The 19,504-nt window shown below is 46.9% G+C and overlaps 1 protein-coding gene across 11 annotated transcripts in view; it reads left to right on the top strand.

Moving 5' to 3' along the window:
• Nucleotides 1-4,628, top strand: part of TCF12 (transcription factor 12) — a 336,770-nt gene extending 332,142 nt beyond the window's left edge. For 7 of the 11 annotated variants that reach the window (XM_036495661.2, XM_058665794.1, XM_004578054.4 and 4 more), the window contains one exon: nucleotides 2,297-4,628. The gene's annotated coding sequence lies outside the window, so the exon portion shown is untranslated. The remainder of the gene's footprint in view (nucleotides 1-2,296) is intronic. The other 4 variants (XM_058665796.1, XM_058665797.1, XM_058665798.1 and 1 more) reach the window with 1 other exon arrangement.
• Nucleotides 4,629-19,504: the final 14,876 nt, after the last annotated feature.

The following is a 19,504-nucleotide window of genomic DNA, read 5'->3' as shown; positions in this document are numbered from 1 at the left end:
ATAAGAAAATTTAGTTTTTCTGTTATGAATCATCATGTGTACTCCACTGTCACACAAATATCATTCTGATTCAAGAAGAAAATAATGCAATGACTCATCCATCAGAAAGTATTTTTGCTACTGCTCAGACTCCTCACTCTGCTATTCAGAGATGTTTGATCATATCATCAGTTTCCTCTGACCATCCAACTCTTCTTTGTCACAAAGCCTGTGTATGCAGAGTCACTGCTTGCTTCCGTCTGGGTCAAGAATGTGCAGCTTCCTCCCCCTGTAAACCTCTCAGTGAACGCCCTCTGGAATCTGTTAGTGAAGAGAAAAGCATTACGTGCGACAGAGGCAGAATGCTCTTCTCTCTGGCCAAGAATTTTACTTGTTAAAAGCCTGATTTTTTTTATCTCCCTCTTCATGGACTTAACACTTCCCTGTAATTGTGTTTTGTTTTTATTATCTACATTCATATTGCAGTCTAAATTTTAGGGTTGATACTTTGTAGCTGTAATCAGTATAAGTTAGAGTTAAACATTTTGGAGCAGTAGCATTTTAGTTAGCAGTATAGATTAGGAGTACAACTGGTAGCCTCATTTTTATAATGTGCCTTTAGCATTGTGTAGTTCTCACAATTTCATTAACAGATTCAAGGTGGTAAGACAGGTGAATGGGAGGCGTAGATCAGCAATGAATAAAGCACAACGGCTTTGATCCCTTTTTAGGGCTGTCGTTTTCAGCTGAAAATTGGAATTTAATATAATATTTAATAAACTCCAAACATTAGATAATAACTTTTCTCTGAAGGATTTTGTTTCTTTGTACACTACACACAGCCTACCTAGCATCAAACCAGACCACAATAGGAAATTTTATCTGGGGAAAAAAGGAAGAATTAAGTCAGTTATAATTATAGTATTAGCACACCAGAGAAATACCACTACAAAAATACCCAGCAGTCCATAGATTATGATGTGAAAGAGCTTTCAGACAAGAGCTTGTGTAGCATTTCAGATCTTCTAAAATCCAAGCCATTCTTTCTTATGCTGTGGGAAATATAGAGTTCTCAGCAGCATAGTGAAATCTCATGTTTTCCCATTCTGCCTCACCCATGACATGAATCATTCCTTTGTTCTGTGTGTCCGTACCTTAAATACTATCCACTCATTAGTCACTTGGTAGTCTGTCTGATGATCAAATCAACTGTTCAGTATTTCAGTGTTTGTGTTCCAGCTAGCATGGATCTGAAATCAAGGTTCCCCACTTTTTTCTACAAAGGGTCGTTGGATATTCAAAACATTCATGCACCATACAAAATTATCAGCTTTAAAATTAACCTGGTATAGCTTTATTGAAGTTTGAGTCCTACCTGTGGTTACCTTTGCAGGAAAACCAAATGATTCCTTGAGTCTTACACAGCCCACAGGCCAGACACTCCCTGGTAACTGTTATTTATTAATGATTCTTAACCACAAATTTTATTACAGTATATTACTAAAAATGTTCGGTTTTATTTTGTTACCATTGTTAAACTCCCACTCTGCTTAATTTATAAATTAAACTGTGTCAGTACTTAATGCTATGAGAAACAACATATTATATTGAGGGTTTTTCACAAAATCTGTGGAAAATTGGAATTAAAGGCGCCAGCGCAGTAGGTCAACTGGCTAATCCTCTACTTGTAAGCGTAGCCATCCCATGTGGGCACTGGTTCATGTCCCAGCTGCTCTACTTCCAATCCAGTTCCCTGGTTCTAAGCTGGGAAAGCAGTGGAAAATGGCCCAAAGCCTTGGGACCCTGCACATGTGGGAGACCTGGAAAAAGCATCTGGTTTCTGGATTCAGATCCGCTCAGCTCTAGCTGTTGCAACCATTTGGAGAGTGAACCAGTGAATGGAAGATTTTTTTTCTATCTGTATATTCTTTTCTGTGTGAATCTGCCTTTCCAATAAAGATAAATCTTAAAAAGAAAACTTAATTAAAACTAAATTCATTTCGATGCAAAAAAAATTGAATTCTTTGCATAGTTTTTGACATAAAATACATTTTTCAGGAAGACTTTTTTTTGAAGACCTCATATTTAGAGCTCAGTATTATCTGTGGTTTCAAGCATCCCCTGGGGCTCTTGAAACCTACTGCCTGCAGAAAAATGAAAGGAAGTTCATCTTTCAGTCACTTAGCAAACTACTAATAATTCAGTGTAAACCTGGGTATAAATAAGGAATTCCAGTTTGTTGTGGGGAATGATGTTTGCTCTAAAGTCATTATGCACTGATTGGTATTATTCTCTCCTCTGGCTTTCTTTGGCGCAGTTCCAGAGTTATCAGTAGGCTAGATAGAAGGTGACCTCTCTTCATAAGGACTTGGACAACTCAGATTATCTGAAGACACAAACCTGACAGGAGGGAGAAGAAAAACAAAACACTTGAAGCAAGAAACTCAAAGGTAATCCTACGATCAAAGCAACTGGTCAACGCGTCCATCAGAAGTGAAGCTGGGAAGCTCATCAGATGGAGCGTCAGCCCACGAGGTGCTTGCAGCAGATCATTTTGTTGCGAGCAGTGTGTCGCTTCTGCACAATCAGAGACTGTCTCGATCTCTCCACTCACCGTGGAAGTTGCCTTGTGCCTAAACTGAATTGACAAATGCATTGTAACTACAAATTTTATTTATTGTTGTGGAACTGTAAGGTCTACATATAAAGGGAAAAAGTTAATGTGGAAAGCTGATCTACACTCAGCTGATGCCAGCGTTCGTTAAAGCTGTTCACAGGCAGAGAACAAAGCAGTGACAACCATTGGCCCTTAGCATTCCCGGCATACCTATTAGTGTCTTAAAAAAGGAAGGGAAAAGTCTTTTGTTGCCCTCTCCTATCCTTTTGCCATATGAATAGCGTTTTCCATGATATAGGAAAATATGACTTGGTATAGCTTTTTTCTCGCTCTGATTTTTTTTCATTCATTTTTATTTTCTCTTTGTGGGTGTTATATTTGCTCTCTGAACCTGAGTGGTTTATGGCCACAGTCCAGAATCCTCCCTGCAACCCTGTGTGCTTTGCGCATTTACCCTATAGCAGTAAGCAGAGGCCATCTGTGACCACAGCCTAGCTAAGATTTAAAAGGGGGAAATCTTGCCTCATGGACTTCTCCAAATAAATGTTGCTTTATTCCTAATAATAACCAAGACTTTTCAAGCTTCTAGGTTTCATAGTAAAGCCTGTAATAGCAGGAAGTATAAATTACAATGGAAGAATCTACTTTTTAGAATTGCTTTATTTTCCAAGCAGTACTACAAATAGTACTTGTAAAAGGTTAGCTGTAAGTAAGCACAAAATCCATTTAAAATACAAAGACGAATTTTAAAAAACCTGGTAGTCACCGAGGCAGGTAGTGTGATAAATGAACACGACCACTCTGAGGCTAATTACCCAGTGGAATACAAAAGCAATGCTCACCCATGCTTCCTTACCCTAGCCTTTCTTTCTCTGTCATTTGGATGGCTGGTCTGTGGGGAGGAATCCAGTGGGTGATTTAATCAACTGCAAACCATCTGCCCCTGTCCCAAGAAGATGAGCCAGATTAGCATTAAACTAGTACTTGTCAGTCCATCTTAACACTGTGCATTAAGGCACCCTCTGTCTGCAATCCTTCAGAGTTGTTTTTAAGACACAGTAATCACTTTGAACTTCCGTAAAATCCGTCTTCCACCACAACAACCCTGGGAAAGAAAAATACACTAAACAAGGTTGTCTTGGCTTATGAATTCCTTATAGCCAATATTAAGAATGGCAAGCAGCACACAGAAGAAAGGACCCAAATCACTATGTAACTTAAAGATTTCTGTTAATTTGAAAGAACAAAACAATTTAAGATAGAACTTCAGATCCTCCAATCAGGATGATTTCCTAACAAATCAGTTGTTTGTGACCCTAGTGGACTTTTTGGTTACTTTAATTTGCATCTATTCTCCAGTTGCATCAGACTCTCTCTGTGGCCTTGTTCTTCATTTCAGTGTTAATCAGCTAAACAGAAGTTGTTGCTTATGATGTGTGAGTGAACATAAGCCGCTGCCTGGCCTTTTTTCTTCGGAGCTTGTTGTCTTTTTCGCTGTATTAGACTTTGCAGTATGCCCAGAAGCTTTCCTTCAGAAAATAGAAAGAAAAAAACATTTGGCTTATTTTTCACTGTAGCTAGTCTTTTATACAATAATCTTGTAAGAAAATTTCTTGAATTCTAAATATTACTCTTTCTAGATTTTTGAAATCGAAAAGTTTTCAGTAAAAAGTTTCTTACTTTATTTTATTATATTAGGTAGTAAAAATGTAGGGTTATTTACCATAACCTGTTCATTAATATCAGAAATTTACAATAGCATTTTAAGACCATAGTAGGATTCTAGCATACCGTGTAGTACCTATGGAGTATTGTAAGAGCTCATTGTCCGAGATGAATTGCTTCTCATCTTGTTCTCCAGTTTCCATTGTTGGTTTATTGCAGATTTGTATCCTGTGTCAAATTCAAGGTATTATTGATAAACCTTTTCAACCAGCAGCAAGAAGTTCAAAATTTTTTTCTGTCGCTGTAACAGAAAACACAATATGTATATAACATTTATGTAGCAATAAATGTGCCATCTTTTTTTTAACACAGTAAACTAGTGAGTTTTTTACATTCCTCCTTCTCAAAAAATAATGTATTTTGTTTTCATTCCTCCATCTCATTCCTGTTGGAAGTAGTCACTCCACTATGCATGCCTGCATAGGCTGTGTAAGCTGGGAACTCTTCAGCAACGAATCAGGTTGTGCTATCTGCCCCCTTGCCTCCTCCATGATAGTGGCCTCGGGCTTCTCTTGAAGCTTGGTGAAACAACAGTTAGGAACTAAAGAAAATCTGGAGGAAAAAATGGAAGAAGCTGGAGAAAAACCCAAACGAGGCTTTTTTATTTGACATTCATCAAAGCACTCTGTGTGTTTCATGTCCTTTTTTTCTCACACAAGAAAGTCATAATTAGGGATTGGTATTACTGTTTTCAGGTTAGTACTTCTGCTTTCACCCACTTCTCTCCACCATGGAAACAGTGTAGTGATTTCCCATGAGAACCCAGGCTGGCTGTGAGTAACGTTCGTGAAGAACCTGTGTGCAAGGAAACTGATCGTGTCACATGTCACATCCTCTTGGGATCTCTTGCAGAATTGTGAAGTCCACTGTTGATCACACTGGGGAGAAAACAGATCATTTTTGTGGGATTTGAGGAAACATTCTAGTTCGGTTTTCTGTAAGATAATTAAGTTAAAAACTGTCCCAAAACGGCGTATAATAATGTTCGAGCTGAACTAAAATCTAGAGTTCATTAAGCTAACCACTTTATTAATTTATAAGCGCTAGGAGAGCTGTGTTGTGGCATACCAGGTAAAACTGTTACCTGCCCTACTCATATCCCATATAGGCACTGGTTTGAGACTCAACTGCTGCTGTTCCAATCCAGCTCCCTGCTAATGGATGGGAAAATACAATAGGAGAGGGCTAAGTGCCCCTGCAACCCCGTGGATGCTCCAGATGAAGTTCTTGCCTTCAGCGTGGCTCAGCCCTGGCCATTAGCGGCCATCTAGGGAGCGAGCCAGCAGATGGACCATCTCTCTGTCTCCTTTCATCTGGAACTCTGTTTATACGTACTATGGGAATAAATAAGCACATCTGAGACTCTGAAAGGTTATGACTCCAAGCGCAAATAATTGGGAAACAGATGGTGACATATAAGTTTTCACCAAAAAACCTCCCTGCCTTTACTTTTTCTTCTTCTCTCTCCACAGATTTCCAGCCAAATCTGTTCAGTGGCTTCAGTTTTCTCTACTGTGTTTGTTGGTTTTTTCACCATCTTTCTCTTCTACAGTTCATATTTATTTTTTCTAACATAGAAACTCATATTTTAAATACACATTACCTGAAGTGCACATGTGTGTGTTACAGGTTAAGGAGCGCTAGCTTTGGAATCAAGGCTAGGAGTCCTTGATGCAAACCCAAGCTCAGTGTGTGCTGAACTCCACCTCTTAGAAAACTGGAGATACGTGCTAGAATCGTATACATACGGAATGAAACAATGTACGGAGAGCGTTACCATGGTTCCTGTCATATAAGTACTCAATAAATCATAATTTTTTTTAAAGGATTATTTTATTTATTTGAAAAGTAGACTTACGGAGAGAGGGATCTTCTTTCTGCTGGCTCACTTCCTAGATGGTTGTAGCACCCGGAGCTGGGTCAGGCCAAAGTCAGGAGATTGCAGCTTTCTCCTCGTCTTCATGTGAATGTAGGGACTCGAATATTTGGGCCGTGATTCACTACTTTTCCAGGTTCCTTAACAGGGATTCTGGCACTGCAGGCTGTGATTTGACCTGTTACACCAAAATGCTGGAAATAGAATTATAACCATATCAGGATTAATTCCTTTTCACAGCCATGCTGTTAGAGGTAAATGGGAAATGTCAACTCATCTTTGCTGGAGTTTGTGTTTTTTGTGGTAATCCAGTGACCGTTGCCTTGCCTTTCTGCACCCTTTTATGGAACTTTTTTTTTTAAGATTTATGTATTTATTGGAAAGACAGATCTTCTGTCCCGTGGTTCACTCCCCAAGTGGCCGCAACAGTGGAGCTGAGCCAATCCGAAGCCAGGATCCAGGAGCTTCTTCCAGGTCTCCCACGCAGGTGTAGGATCCCAAAGCTTTGGGCCATCCTCGATTGCTTTCCCAGACCACAAGCAGGAAGTTGGATGGGAAACAGGACTGCCAGGACACGAACTGGCGCCCATATGGGATCCTGGCGCATGCAAGGCAAGGATTTTAGGCACTAGGCTGCCCCACCAACCCCAGATTCATCTTTTTTTTTAACCTTCATGTTTCAAAAGAATGAGTCAACAGACCTTTGACCATTCACATGGTGGTCTAACAGCTGTGGTTGTTTGCTTCAAGATGCAGATGTCAAGGAAGAGTGAGAACTCCAAAGAAATGGAAGGAGTGCCTGTGGAAAACTGTGTGTAGAATGCCAAGGACAGCTCGCAGGCCGTGTCGCAGGTCTGCCATCCGTCTCTCTCTGCTCTGTGTCTCTTTGCTCCCTGCCCCACAACTACTTCCCCCATGGAAGTAAAAATCTCTCGTGGGACTCACTGTGTCTGGCATCTTGCAAAAAGCTGACACTTTATAATAAGAATGATATGAAAAGTGAAAACATTCCCTGCCATTCACAATAGCTATAAGAAAGAAAATCATTCTGAATAAAACCATGGAAGTGAAAAAGCTGTACACTAAGAACTATAAAGCACTGAAAGAAACAAGAAGGTGCAAATGGACAGATAACATGTGTTCATAGACTTAAGTGTTGATATCAGCAAAATGTTGTATTGTCATACTGCAGAGTCAATGGAGTCCCTATCAATTCCAGTGACATTTTTCACAGATCTAAGAAATCCTAATGAACCGTTAAGAGACCCCTAATAATCAAAATAGTCTCCAGCAGAAAGAACAAAGCTAGAGGCACCACACTATCCAAAATATACTACAAAGCTTTGTTAATCAAAACAACATGGAATGGCATAAAAACTGGAAGGAATCAAGAGGAAATCCTGAACATTGGTTCCGGCGGTGTTTTGTTGTTTTTTATATGACTCTCCCAAAATGTTATTTAAATGTCTGGGCCCATGCCATGGCACACAGGCTAAGCCTCTGCCTGAGGTGCTGGTATCTTACATGGGTGCCAATTGCTATACTGACTACTACACTTCTGATCCACCTCCCTGTTCATATGCCTGAAACTTGGATTGGAAGCAAAGCAGCCGGAGCTAGAACCAGCATATTTAGGATGCTGCCATTGCCGGCAGTAGGTTAACCCATTAAGTTCCAATGCCAGCACTTATTGCATTTTTTTTTAAGATTTATTTATTTTTATTGGAAAGGTGGATATACAGAGAGGAGGAGAGTCACAGAAGATCTTCCATCTGATGATTCACTCTCCAAGTGACAGCCATGGCCAGAGCTGCGCCTATCAAAAGCCAGGAGTCAGGAACTTCCTCCAGGTCTCCCACACAGTGCGGGGTCCCAAGGCTTTGGGCCGTCCTGACTGCTTTCCCAGGCCACAAGCAGGGAGCTGGATGGGAAGCAGGGCTGCCAGGATTAAAACTGGTGCCCATATGGGATCCCAGCACATTCAAAGTGAGGACTTCAGCCATTAGGCCACCGCATCGGGCCCCTTATTGCATTCTTAACAATCACTAAGCATGGCTTTTCAATGTTCTTACCACAAGAAAAAGGAAGAATTATGAGATAATGTAAATATGTATGCTGAGCCATTCCACAGTGTACACATTTCAAAAATTTTATTTGTATGAAGATGCAATTTTAAGCAACTAATTTTCAAAATTAAAAATAGTAAATTTGTGAACCTCCTCCCAAACCTCACTGGGGAGTTTGTCAGAACCCACAAACTTGGCTCCAGGCAGCTGAGCCACAGAAAGCCAGTCCCTGACAGTGGCTTGGTGGGATAGAGTAGGGGCTCATGGTGCAGTGCGCAGAACAAGGAGCTGGTGGGCTGTAGCTCCCTCACGGACTCTGAGGATTCCAGATGACAGTTGGGGCAGGGCAGCGTCCCAGCCCTCCCTCATGTTGATTCCCTTTGATGATTAGAACTTGTGTGATTATCTGTGTCTGGATGGCTGGGGGGAGTGGTCTTTCAGGGACAGGGGCCCCTGAGTTTCTGCAGTCAAGGCAGGGGTCTTGAGCAGGCTGCCTGGGACTCTCCTGTCACAGGCTTCGAGTCATGATGTCTCACAGGCCCTGGCCTCACATTTGTGCCTCTCCCCTAAATTAGCTAATCTTTAGCGAGATGTTGGCTGGTACTCATCAAAGAGAAGACAGAAGAGCTGGCAGTCGTGGTGGGGTGGGGCTGGGTGGGGCAGGGGAGATACCCTGGTATGATATGGTCCACATCAAAGGCCTGGGGCTGGGGGAGGTGGGGAGAAGGGTGCAGTCCCAATGCTGGGCTTCCAAGAAGCCTTTCAAGCCACCCTGCTTCCCTCAGTGGAGCAGTTCTCCTCTAGGTAGCCCTGATTTTAGTTTTACTTCTTGATAAACTGCTACGAAAACCAGCCGTGTGCTCTACACACAAGCAAGGACAGTCTGTACCTCCAAAGACTCTGCCTAGCCCCGGGGACTCCTGGAGACTGACCTTGCCACCCTTCCCTCAAGCAGGGCCTTCGTCCTCCAGCCCTACCAGTGTGTGTGGTTGGTTATGTTTTGTTTTGTTAACACTTTGGTTTTTTTAAAGCTAGATTTTACAGAGAGGAGAGACAGAGTGCTTCTGTCTGCTAATTCACTCTCCAAATAGCTAGCCAGAGCTGAGCCCATCCAAAACCGGGAGCCAGGAGCCTCTTTCAGGTCTCCCATGTAGATACAGGGTCCCAAGGCCTTGGGCCAACCTCTGCTGCTTTCCCAGGCCATGAACTGGGAGCTGGATTCTAAGTGGAGCAGTCAGGACCTGAACCACTGCCCATATCGGATGCTGGCACTGCAGAAAGAGGATTGGTTTACTAAACCACCACATCAGGCCTATCCTACCTGTGTTTATTTTGTTCTAGTTTTACTTTTTCCTACTTGCTGGTCTTTTGCATCCTCCTTACCTGTAAGCCTGCCTCTCTGTTCATGGACAGTTGGCCCTTGGTGAGCCATGTGGGCAGTCTGGCATTGGAAGCAGGCTGGCGGAAGAGAGATCACCTGTCCTAAGCCCAGTGCAGCCATTGGCATGGCTAGCCTCTCCGTTTTTTTTTGTTTGTTTGTTTGTTTGGAACATTCTCTGGTGAGCACCCTTGCAGCTCAGGAAAGTGGGGAGATGTTCTGGAGCGAACCAGGAACCAGGCCTTTGCCAGTGAGTTCAAGGCTTTGGGCATCAGAAAGCAGGGCCTTGCAGGTGGGTGGGTGAGGCATCTCACAGCAGCAGGCAAGAGCTACAGGTTGCCAGCCCAGTGAGGCCACCACTACACCCACTCAGCCCGGGCCTCCCGAGGCCATCCCGCCTCACCCTCATTAAATCGGGCAGGATTGTTTTTCAGATTCTTTCAACAGTGAGTTATTGATCGACACGATAGGGCCAAGGGCTTGATCTCAACCCGCACCGGCAGAGGTTAATTAGCTTGATTCCCAAGCCTAATTCCTAATTAGGCACAGGAAGAAAGGAAAGACAACACAAAGGAGCAATTCTCTCCAAAGAAGAATTGTAGACCTTCTGTCCAGGCATGGGGAGGGTGGAGCGGGAAACCAGGAAGAACCAGGTAACCATGGCCCCAAAGCTGAGTGCTCCTGCCTGGTGCACACCCTGAGGCAGGCAGCGTCAGCAAGCACAAGGCCACCCTGCCTGGATCTCCTAGGACAATGTGGCCTTCATTTGTTTGCTTTCTCCCTGCCTACTGATGCACAGGATGGCACAGTAAAGGCTTTGAAGTGCCTGCCAGAGGCTCGCTCAGCCAGGACGGGACGTGCAGCAGGGGAGAGCTCCCCTGGCCTGGCGGAGACATGTTGGAAGAGGAAGAGTGAAAGGCACCATTTGCTGTTATTGGCCAGAGGGGCCCATCTTGATACGTTCCAGCCATTTCTTAGGACTTCACAGCCAAGCCAAACACCCGAGGGGTCGCTGATGGGCGTGAGGAAGACAGCAGGGTCCTATGCCTTAGGAGCTGTGAGAGCTGGCCCATCCGCTTAGCCACGCTGAGCTTCAGAAGTTGTTTCCCATGAAGTAGAATAGGTAGCAGGCACACTAGCTAACGTGGTGATGGTGAGCACTGGCTGAGCAATTTCAGACGTGCTTGGCCCACAGTACATGAGGGGCAGCACTGTGGCAAAGAAGGTAAAGCCTCTGCCTGCGGTGCTGGCATCCCATAGGAGCACCAGTTTGAGTACCCACCATGCTACTTCTGATTGAGCCCCCTAATAACCTGGAAAAACAGCAGAGGTTGGGCCAACCACTTGAACCCCTGTACCCATGTGGGAGGCCCTGATGAAGCTCCTGGCTCCAGCGTAGTCCACACCTGGCTCTTGCTACCAGCTAGTGAGTGAACTAGCAAATGGAAGGTCTCTCCGTCTCTCCTCTCTGTGTTATTCTTTCAAATAAATAAATAAATTTGGGGATGGGAAGGGAAGAAAGCAATTGAAAAATGATGGATTGCAACCTACTCTCTGTTCACTAGCATTTAGCTAGCAGATGCAACCACATGTCAAGCAGAGGCTGGCCCTGCCACAGATGAGAGGCGGTCACGGGAAAAATGGACAAGTCTTGGAAGGACCTGGGAATGACTGACTCAAGGATGGAGCCACCAGGAGCCCTGGCCAGGGCTGCCCGCAGGACCAGCATGCAGAAAAGGCTGCCTGCAAGAGCCAACACAACCCTCAGGCTGAGACGACCAAAAAGCAGGTAGACAGTGTAGGGTTAATAAGACTGGGAGTCTGGAGTGGGTGTCTGGCACAGCAGTCAAACCGCATCGTGGGATATGGGATGTCTGCCTCCTATGTGGGAGTGTCTGGGTCTGAATCCACCTTACTACTGGTGGGCACACTATGGAGTTGGGGACAGCAGGTGACGGCTGGGGTGACTGGAGACCTGCCACCCACATGGAAGACAATGATTTCGTTCCTGGCTCCTGACTTGGTCCTAGCTGGAGGAGGGATCCAGCAATGGATGATTTCTGTTTCTCTACAAAGTGTCAGCAGTCAGAAAGCTCAGAGTGTCCTGCCCATCACTACCACCACCCAACAACTACAGCTACCAACATGTGTCACCCTTTCGCCCCCCTTCATTTCCCATGTCCCCTCCACCCCTTCCACCAGCACACGAGCAGGTATGACACACCCCCAGGGGTATATGCACAGGGCCTGGGCACCCGCTGCTGTTGAGGAGGGACTCTTGGCGTTTGGATATGTGACACTGTGGTTCTGTTTTGTTAAAAGGCCTTATCTTTCAGACACATGTATGAAACGTTTAACAAATTGGCCAGGGGTTGATCATTGTTGCAGCTGGGTGCTGGGTCTACAGAGTTCATTGCAATCTTTACTTTGGAAAATGAAATCTGAAATATTTTTGTCATTAACCATTGGAGAACGTGAGACTACTTAAAAGTTCTTCCTGAAACCTTCCCCTGGCGCCCCCTGTCGGTGGCGGGGAGAAGCCATTCTTGGTTTGGCCAGAAACCCCGACCCTTGAGGAGACAGGAGGGACATCTGGGGAAGCAAGTGACAGTGGGGGACACATGGCAGGATAGCGCCCTGGACCCCCAGTGGTGAGGGTTGTGGTTCCAGGAAGTAGGCTGAAAAAGGAAGAGCTGGCAAGAAAGACATTCCCTGCCAAAGGAAGGAATAGTGGGAGCCACTGAGATCTCAAGGGGGCTGCCCCAGTGTTGGAGGTGAGCTCACCCAGCAGGTGATGTCTGAGGTGAGACACCTGTTCAGGGCAGTTTCTGCTTGGGAAACAGAGCCTGCTTCCTGCTACCCCTCCAGCAGGTGTCCGTGGCAGGTGCCTCACACACTTGCCTCAGAGGCCATGCCTACCCCACCATCCATTCCCTAGCCCCTAAACTCCTCTGTGTCCTTGAAGCTTGTCTTTGGGCCCAATGGGACCCAGGCTGAGCAAACTGCTCCCATGTACACCTGTGCGCGACCACCCCAGGTCCCCGAGGGTGGCCCGAGTCCACACAGCAGCCGGCTTGGGGTAGAAGGTGAGCTGCGAGTCCGGATCTGCCCGGAGAGGCTGGCGATGGAGCAGGTAGATTCTGCCAGGGAGTTTGGGAAGCGAGGATTTTGCAACAACCTGGAGGAGGCTAGTGCTTGGGGGGCCTGGAAGGACCAAACGTTGCCTATCTGGGGCAGAAGCTGTCTAAACAAAGTAATTAGGCCGCTCCTTTATGGGGCGCTGAAAGAGGAATGGGGCTTAACTGACATCAAAGCCGCAACAAGGAGTGAGGCCCCAGGGCGGGGCGAGCCTAGTCCCCAAAGGGTGGGTTCTGAGGTTTTGAAGCCTGCCCCCCAGTAAAACTTTCTCCGGCTCCTTGAACACCACCCTGCCCCCAACCTGCCTCTCCCACAATGGCTTCACGTCCCCCCAAAGCCACTTTTCAAGCACAGCATTTCCCACAATCCTGGAAGAGCCCAGGAGCTGGCCGTCCTCCACAGGTGCCCTGGCCTGCCTGGGACCACCCGGGCAGCCATAGTGCTGCCGGGGGCTCCACTCTGCCAAGCAGCCCCTGCGTGGAAAACCAGAGAACCCTTACGGTGAACTTGAATGGGCCCGGGGGCACCAGCATATTACACCCAGGCGCATGTTCTGTCCAGGACCCTGGCAGAGTGCAGATGAGCGCAGATTGTGCCCGGAGGTGGGCACCCACAGCCTGAGCAGGCCCAGGCTAAACTGTTGGAACCCTGAAATTTGGTGAATCCACGTTGCATTCTCATGTATTGGGGATCTCTAAGTGAAATGCCAGGGCACTGGGATGTATTTAGTTTTTGATGTTGGGATGGGTCTTGTGGCACAGGTCAGTTAAGCCACTGTTATATCGGCATCCTGTATCCACTCACTGCTGTGAGTCCCAGATACTCTGCTCCTGACCGCCCTGTCGGTCCACCCGCGTGGCAGCAGCAGACTGTGGCTGCCATTCATCCCTGCCATTCATGTGGAAGGCCTGGTAGCCGTGCTGGCTCCTGGTCTTGGCCTGGCCTAGCCCTGCTGTTGTGGCCTTTGGGTGACCCAGCACACGGAAGCAAGGTCTCCTCTCTCTCTCTCCCTCCAACTCTGTTTTTCAAATAAATCCATACATAGCTTTTCTTTTTTTAAAATTATGGTTCTAATTTATTTTTAAAGATTTATTTATTTTTATTGGAAAAGCAGATGTACAGAGGAGGAGAGACAGAGAGGAAGATCTTCTGTCCGATGGTTCACTCCCCAAGTGAGCCGCAACAACCAGAGCTGAGCTGATCCAGGAGCTTCCTCCACATCTCCCATGTGGGTTCAGGGTCCCAAGGCTTTGGGCCGTCCTCCACTGCTTTCCCAGGCCACAAGCAGGGAGCTGGAAGGACAGTGGAGCAGCCAGGATATGAACGTGCACCATTCGGGATCCTGATGCTTGCAAGGTAAGAACTTTACCACTAGGCTGTTGTGCCAGGCCCTCAGCTCAAATTTTTAAATCTCTTGAATCTGTAGATTAGGAACGGAGGCAGGGCTCAGCTGGGCTATCTTCTACTCCATATTGTATTAGCTGGGGTCACCAACCTTTTAGGAGCTTGCCGCCTAGCGGGAGAAGGCGGATACATTGACAAAAGGTTACTATACAACCTGAAAAAAAACATCTTCAAAACTTTCCATCATAATGAACACAAGCCCTTTCTAAATGAGTGAGGAGGGGTTCTTTGCTAACTGAGTTTGTGTTAGACAGCCAAACATGCCAAGAGTATCTGGTTGGTCCTCTACCCCAACCTCTATCAATATATTCCAGTCCATGAAGGCTGCTCAGAGCTGGTGGAGATCATGCGTACTGAGTAACCCTGCAGCCTGTTCTGCTGCTGCCCACCCCAGGTCTGCCCTGCCCCCTGGCTGGTGAACTCAGGCTGCAGCAGCAACCCAGTCAATGGCCGTCACCCCCTTTACACTGGCCTTGTAGCAGGAAGCCCTGCCCCTTTCCAGCACTCTGTTTTCCCTAACTCCTCTTCCTCCACTAAGGCCCATCTCTTCTCCTGGACCCAGTAGAGGTTTGCCAGTCATCATTCTGAATGGGCAGAAGGGGCAGCTGCCTTTACATTGCTACAGATGGAGTATCTGTAACCACCACCTGGGGGGCCTCCCAGCCAGCTTATCTCCTGCTACAAATAGCTTTTTGATTTGTGTCCCTTTGATTGTTTTGTTTTGATGTGTACAACGGCAGGTAATCCTGTATGGGGAAGTGAATTTGGGAATTCTGGCTGGAGTGTGAATCCTATCTCTCATCAATTGTAAAATGTAGGAGCCCACACCGAAGGAACCTGGGCTCCAGGGGAAAGTGGTGGCTGTGGCAGGAAAAAGCAAAAACAAAATGAAACAAAAAACCCTGATGGTTTAAAAGCAGTTGAGGAGGTGTCTGTCATCCACCCTTTGCAAGGCCTACTCCAGGGCTTAGTAACTGAACACAGCCCCAGGTGGATCGTTTTCCCTGCTGATTCTGTGGGCCAGGCAATCAGGCAGGGGCCAGGTGATCTGCCCTCGGCTCCTCCTGGCGTCAGCTGAAGTCACTCTGTCATCTGCACTCCTTCGTCTGCTGACCGGTCAAACAGTGACTTTTTCCCTCTCGTCCGAGGACTTTGTGTCTCTTCTCCTGGCTTCTCTTTCTGTGAGTATTTATGTTTAAACCAATTTCCTCTGGTGTGCTGGCTGGTTTTCCTTGGGAACACAAAAGTTCAGGCTAGGCCAGGTTGTGTGTGTGAAAGCAAGCTTCAAAGCCGGCTGCTCGTCAATGGGGAAGTGGAATGCTCTCCTAATTGGACAAGGGCAGGGAGAGGAATGGAGGAAGCTTTATGGTTTTAATACTTTGTGAAGATTTGTTTATTTTTATTTGAAAGGCAAAATTACAGAGAAAAAAAGAGAGCTTTTCCATCCATGGGTAGCAAGGGGCCTCTGGCATAGGTGCAGGGCCACAGTGGCTGGGACTTAGGCAGGATGAAGCCAAGAGCCTGGAGGTTTCCCATGTGGGCCATCCTCTGCTGCTTTCCCAGGAACATTGGCTAGGAGCTGGATTGGAAATAAAGCAACTATGACTCGAATTGTCACTTGTATAGGCTACTGACCCAGCAAAGTGGAGGCTTAATATACTACAGATTGTCCAACTGGCCAGGGTACTGGCCCCAGTTTTTTGTTTTTAAATGAGAGACTGTGAGGTCCATCATGACAGCTCAATTGGCTAATCCCCCATCTGCAAGTGCTGGCACCCAATATGGGCGCTGGTTTGTGTCACGGCTGCCCCACTTCCTATCCAGCTCTCTGCTTATGGCCTGGGAAAGCAGCAGAGGATGCCCAAAGTGGGACAGCCAACAGAGGCTCCTGGTTCCTGGTTCCTGGCTTTGGATCGGCTCAGCTCCAGTCATTGCGGCCATTTGGGAAGTGAACCAGCAGGTAGAAGATGTTTCTCTAGTTCTCCTTTTCTCCGTAGACCTGCCTTCCCAATAAAAAGAAATAAATCCCTCTCTCTTTTTTTAAGCCAGGGTGACAGTTAGCAATCACCCATATCTCCCATCTACTGGTTCACTCCCCAAATGCTGACAAAAGCTGGTGTTAGGAGAGCTGAAGCCAGGAGCCAGGAAAGGAAATTAGCCAGGTCTCTCACATAGCTGGCTGGGACCCAATTCACTTGAGTGATGGCTGTTGGCCTCCCAGTGTGCATTAGCTAGAAGTTAATCAAGTGAGACGGGCGCGATAGTCTAGTGACTGAAGTCCTCGCCTTGCATGTGCCAGGATCCCATGTGGGCACCAGTTTGTTTCCCGGCTGCCCCACTTCCCATCCAGCTCTCTCTTGTGACCTGGAAAAGCAGTCGAGGATGGCCCAAAGCCTTGGGACCCTGCATCCGCATGGGAGGCCTGGCTCCTTGCTTCAGATCAGCTCAGCTCCAGCTGTTGTGACTGCTTGGGCAGCGAGCCAGCAGACCGATCTCTGTGTTTCTCCTTCTCTCTGTAAATCTGCCTTTCCAGTAAAAATAAATAAATCTTTAAAAAATTAATCAGGAGTGGAGCTAGGATTCAAACCCAGATATTCTGATATGGGATGTGAGTATCTTAATCACTAGATCAAATCCCTGCCGTGGGTGGAAGGAATCCTTGGCAGCTTTGTGTAGAAACTATCACAGGATATGGAGTGCTCACAAGCTAAATCCTGCCCACTAGCCGAGCTTATTGAAGTTTTATCACCACTGCCCTCCTCCCCCAACCACTATCCCCAACAGCCTGAACAGTGACTGGGGCTAGCCGAGTCATGGCCTCAGCCCGGATGAGCAGGTAGGTCCTGGCGGTCATCTCCAGCACTGGGTGCCGGCTGTGTAACGGCTGCCCAGCCTTGGCCACCCTACTCCTGTAGACCTGCCTGGGAGGACCCCTTTGTTTCCCTGGGGCTCACGAAGTCTGGTCTTGCTCCCTGGCCCAAGACGACAGGAACCACATCTAGGCAACTTGTGACTCAGCCGTACTGTTTAGTTCAGGAGCTGGCAAATAGCGCTATCAGAGTCAGTAGCAGTTTACAGAATTTTCTGGAAAGAGACAGTCTGTCTCACCGGAATTTAAGAGGTGAAGTTGTTGCTACTCTTTATTACTTACTACAGAAAAATTAGTCAGGGGTCTCAATAGTTTTTTGCAACAAAATAAGCTTTTCTATGAACTGTTTTTAAAGATGTATGTATTAAAAAAAAAAAGATGTATGTATTAATTTATTCATTTGAAAAGCAGAGCCACAAAAAAGAGAGGAACAGAGGGAGAGATCCTCTACCCCCTGGTTCACTCCCCAAATGACCACAATGGCCAGAGCTGAGCTGAGCTGCTTCCAGGTCTCCCATGTGGGTGCAGGCACTCAAGCACTTGGGCCATCTTTTGCTGCTTTTCTCGGCTCGTTAGCAGGGAGCTGGATGGGAACCAGAGCAGCTGGGACTCAAAACAGTACCCAAATGGGTTGCTGGCGTCACAGGTAATGGCTTTACCTACTAAGCCACAGTGTCCTCCACTCCATGAACTTTGAAATACCTTTATCGGGGCAAATATAAATCTCCCTATGAAAAGAGATTTCTTTTGAATAATAAGTCTGTGTTACCACGGAGGCTATTAAGTCCAAACTCTGCCGACAGTCTGGAAGTCAGACAAGTGCCCAGGTCCCAGTCTCAATCCACAGGCTATTGGCTGGCCGGCTTGCCATGTGCCTTGGGGTAGCTCTGTCATTAGTTCCATTCAGGCTGTCACCTGAAGGGGGCAAGGCCCGCCCACATGATGGAGGGCAGTTTGCTTTATACAAAGTACAGAGATGTAAATGCTCATTTCCAATATCAGTCACAGAAACAATCAAAATATTTGGCCACATACCTGTGGCACATAGACTAGTCAAGCTGACGTATCATATCACCCCCACTGTCTCTTCTCATCCAGCAGCCAGAATAATGCTGTCCAAAGGGCAGTCAGAGCATGCCAGTCCTCCGGCCATCCTCACACGGGCATAGCTCCGTGCGGAGCCACAGGCCCTGCAGCTGCTGTCAGCGTGAGCCTGTCTCAGCTGACCTCTCCTCCATCTCCAGGCCTCCCCTTCTGCCTCTGCTGCAACCACACAGGTGTTTCTCCCTGGAGCCTTGGTGCCTGTCCCCTGGGCCAGAGTTCTCCCAGTGTGTTTGCACTTGAACACCTACCCCAGCCAATCCACTTAACAGTTGCAACCTCAGGGCAGATGTTGGTGTAGTGAGTAAGTCCCTGCTTGGGATGCCTGCTGCCCTACCAGAGAGCCTGGGTTAGAGTTCCAGCTTCTTGTTAACACACATCCTAGGAGGCAGCAGGTGGTGGTTCAAGTGGTTGAGTCCCTGCCAGTCCTATGAGACATCCCGATGGAGTTCCCCACACCTGACTTCGGACTGATGATGACAACCATTTGGAGAATGAGCCAGCAGGTGTGAGATCTCTTGCTCTCTGTCTGCCTGTCTTTCCAATAAATATAAAATTTAAAACATAAAAACCCAAAACTCAAATTGTAGTCTCGCCTCTGGCCCCATGTACTCCGCATGCATCTGTACTGCCTGTGTGAGCGTTCCTGCGGCTCAGTCCTGGAGGGTGGCTTCCCAGGCCGCCACAGAAACCCCAGCTCTGTGAAACCCCAAGGTTTCCTGAATTGCCCTCTGCATGTCCCAGCCAGGCTGGGCCCCTCAAACTTCTCAGGAACAATACAGAGTAACCAGTAACTGGGCAGGTTTTCATGGCAAACCACAGTCATTGTCACCTCCTACATTCCACTGATATTATTTGAGGAGGACTCATTCTGATGTTTAATCCTCAAAGTCCATAGGTTAATAACACTAAGGTGGAAACTTTACCCAGTTTGGGTGCTTAGGAGGTAGGCCTGCTGGGAGGTGCTTGGGCCCCTGGGATCATGCCCTTGCAGAGTTGTTCTCATGGGTTCCTGAGAGTGTACGCAGCCTCTGCCTCTGCCTCCCAGCTCAGCATGGGAGCCTTCCTCCCTCGGCCCTCCCACTTGCCATATGGTGCTCTGAGGGGTCCTGGGACTCTGCCATCACCACATGTTCAACCTGTGGGACCACCTGGTCTTGAATCAAGAACCTCCAAAACCATGAAACAAAATAAGCCTCCTTCGTTCCTAAGTAGCTCTCGTCTTAGGCACTTTGTTGTAGTTGAAAAAAAAAAAAAAGCCGATATCCCTGCCCTGAGCCCGAGGGGAGAAGTCTTCTGTGTCACTTTCTGGGTTGGGAGGGGGAAAGTTCAATTCCTTCTCCTGGAGTTG

Source organism: Ochotona princeps, chromosome 6 (genome assembly GCF_030435755.1).
Source record: "Ochotona princeps isolate mOchPri1 chromosome 6, mOchPri1.hap1, whole genome shotgun sequence".
Classification (NCBI taxonomy): Eukaryota; Metazoa; Chordata; class Mammalia; order Lagomorpha; family Ochotonidae; genus Ochotona; species Ochotona princeps.
The sequence above is the reverse complement of the archived record's forward strand: the minus strand, read 5'-3'. Positions and strand labels throughout refer to the sequence as shown.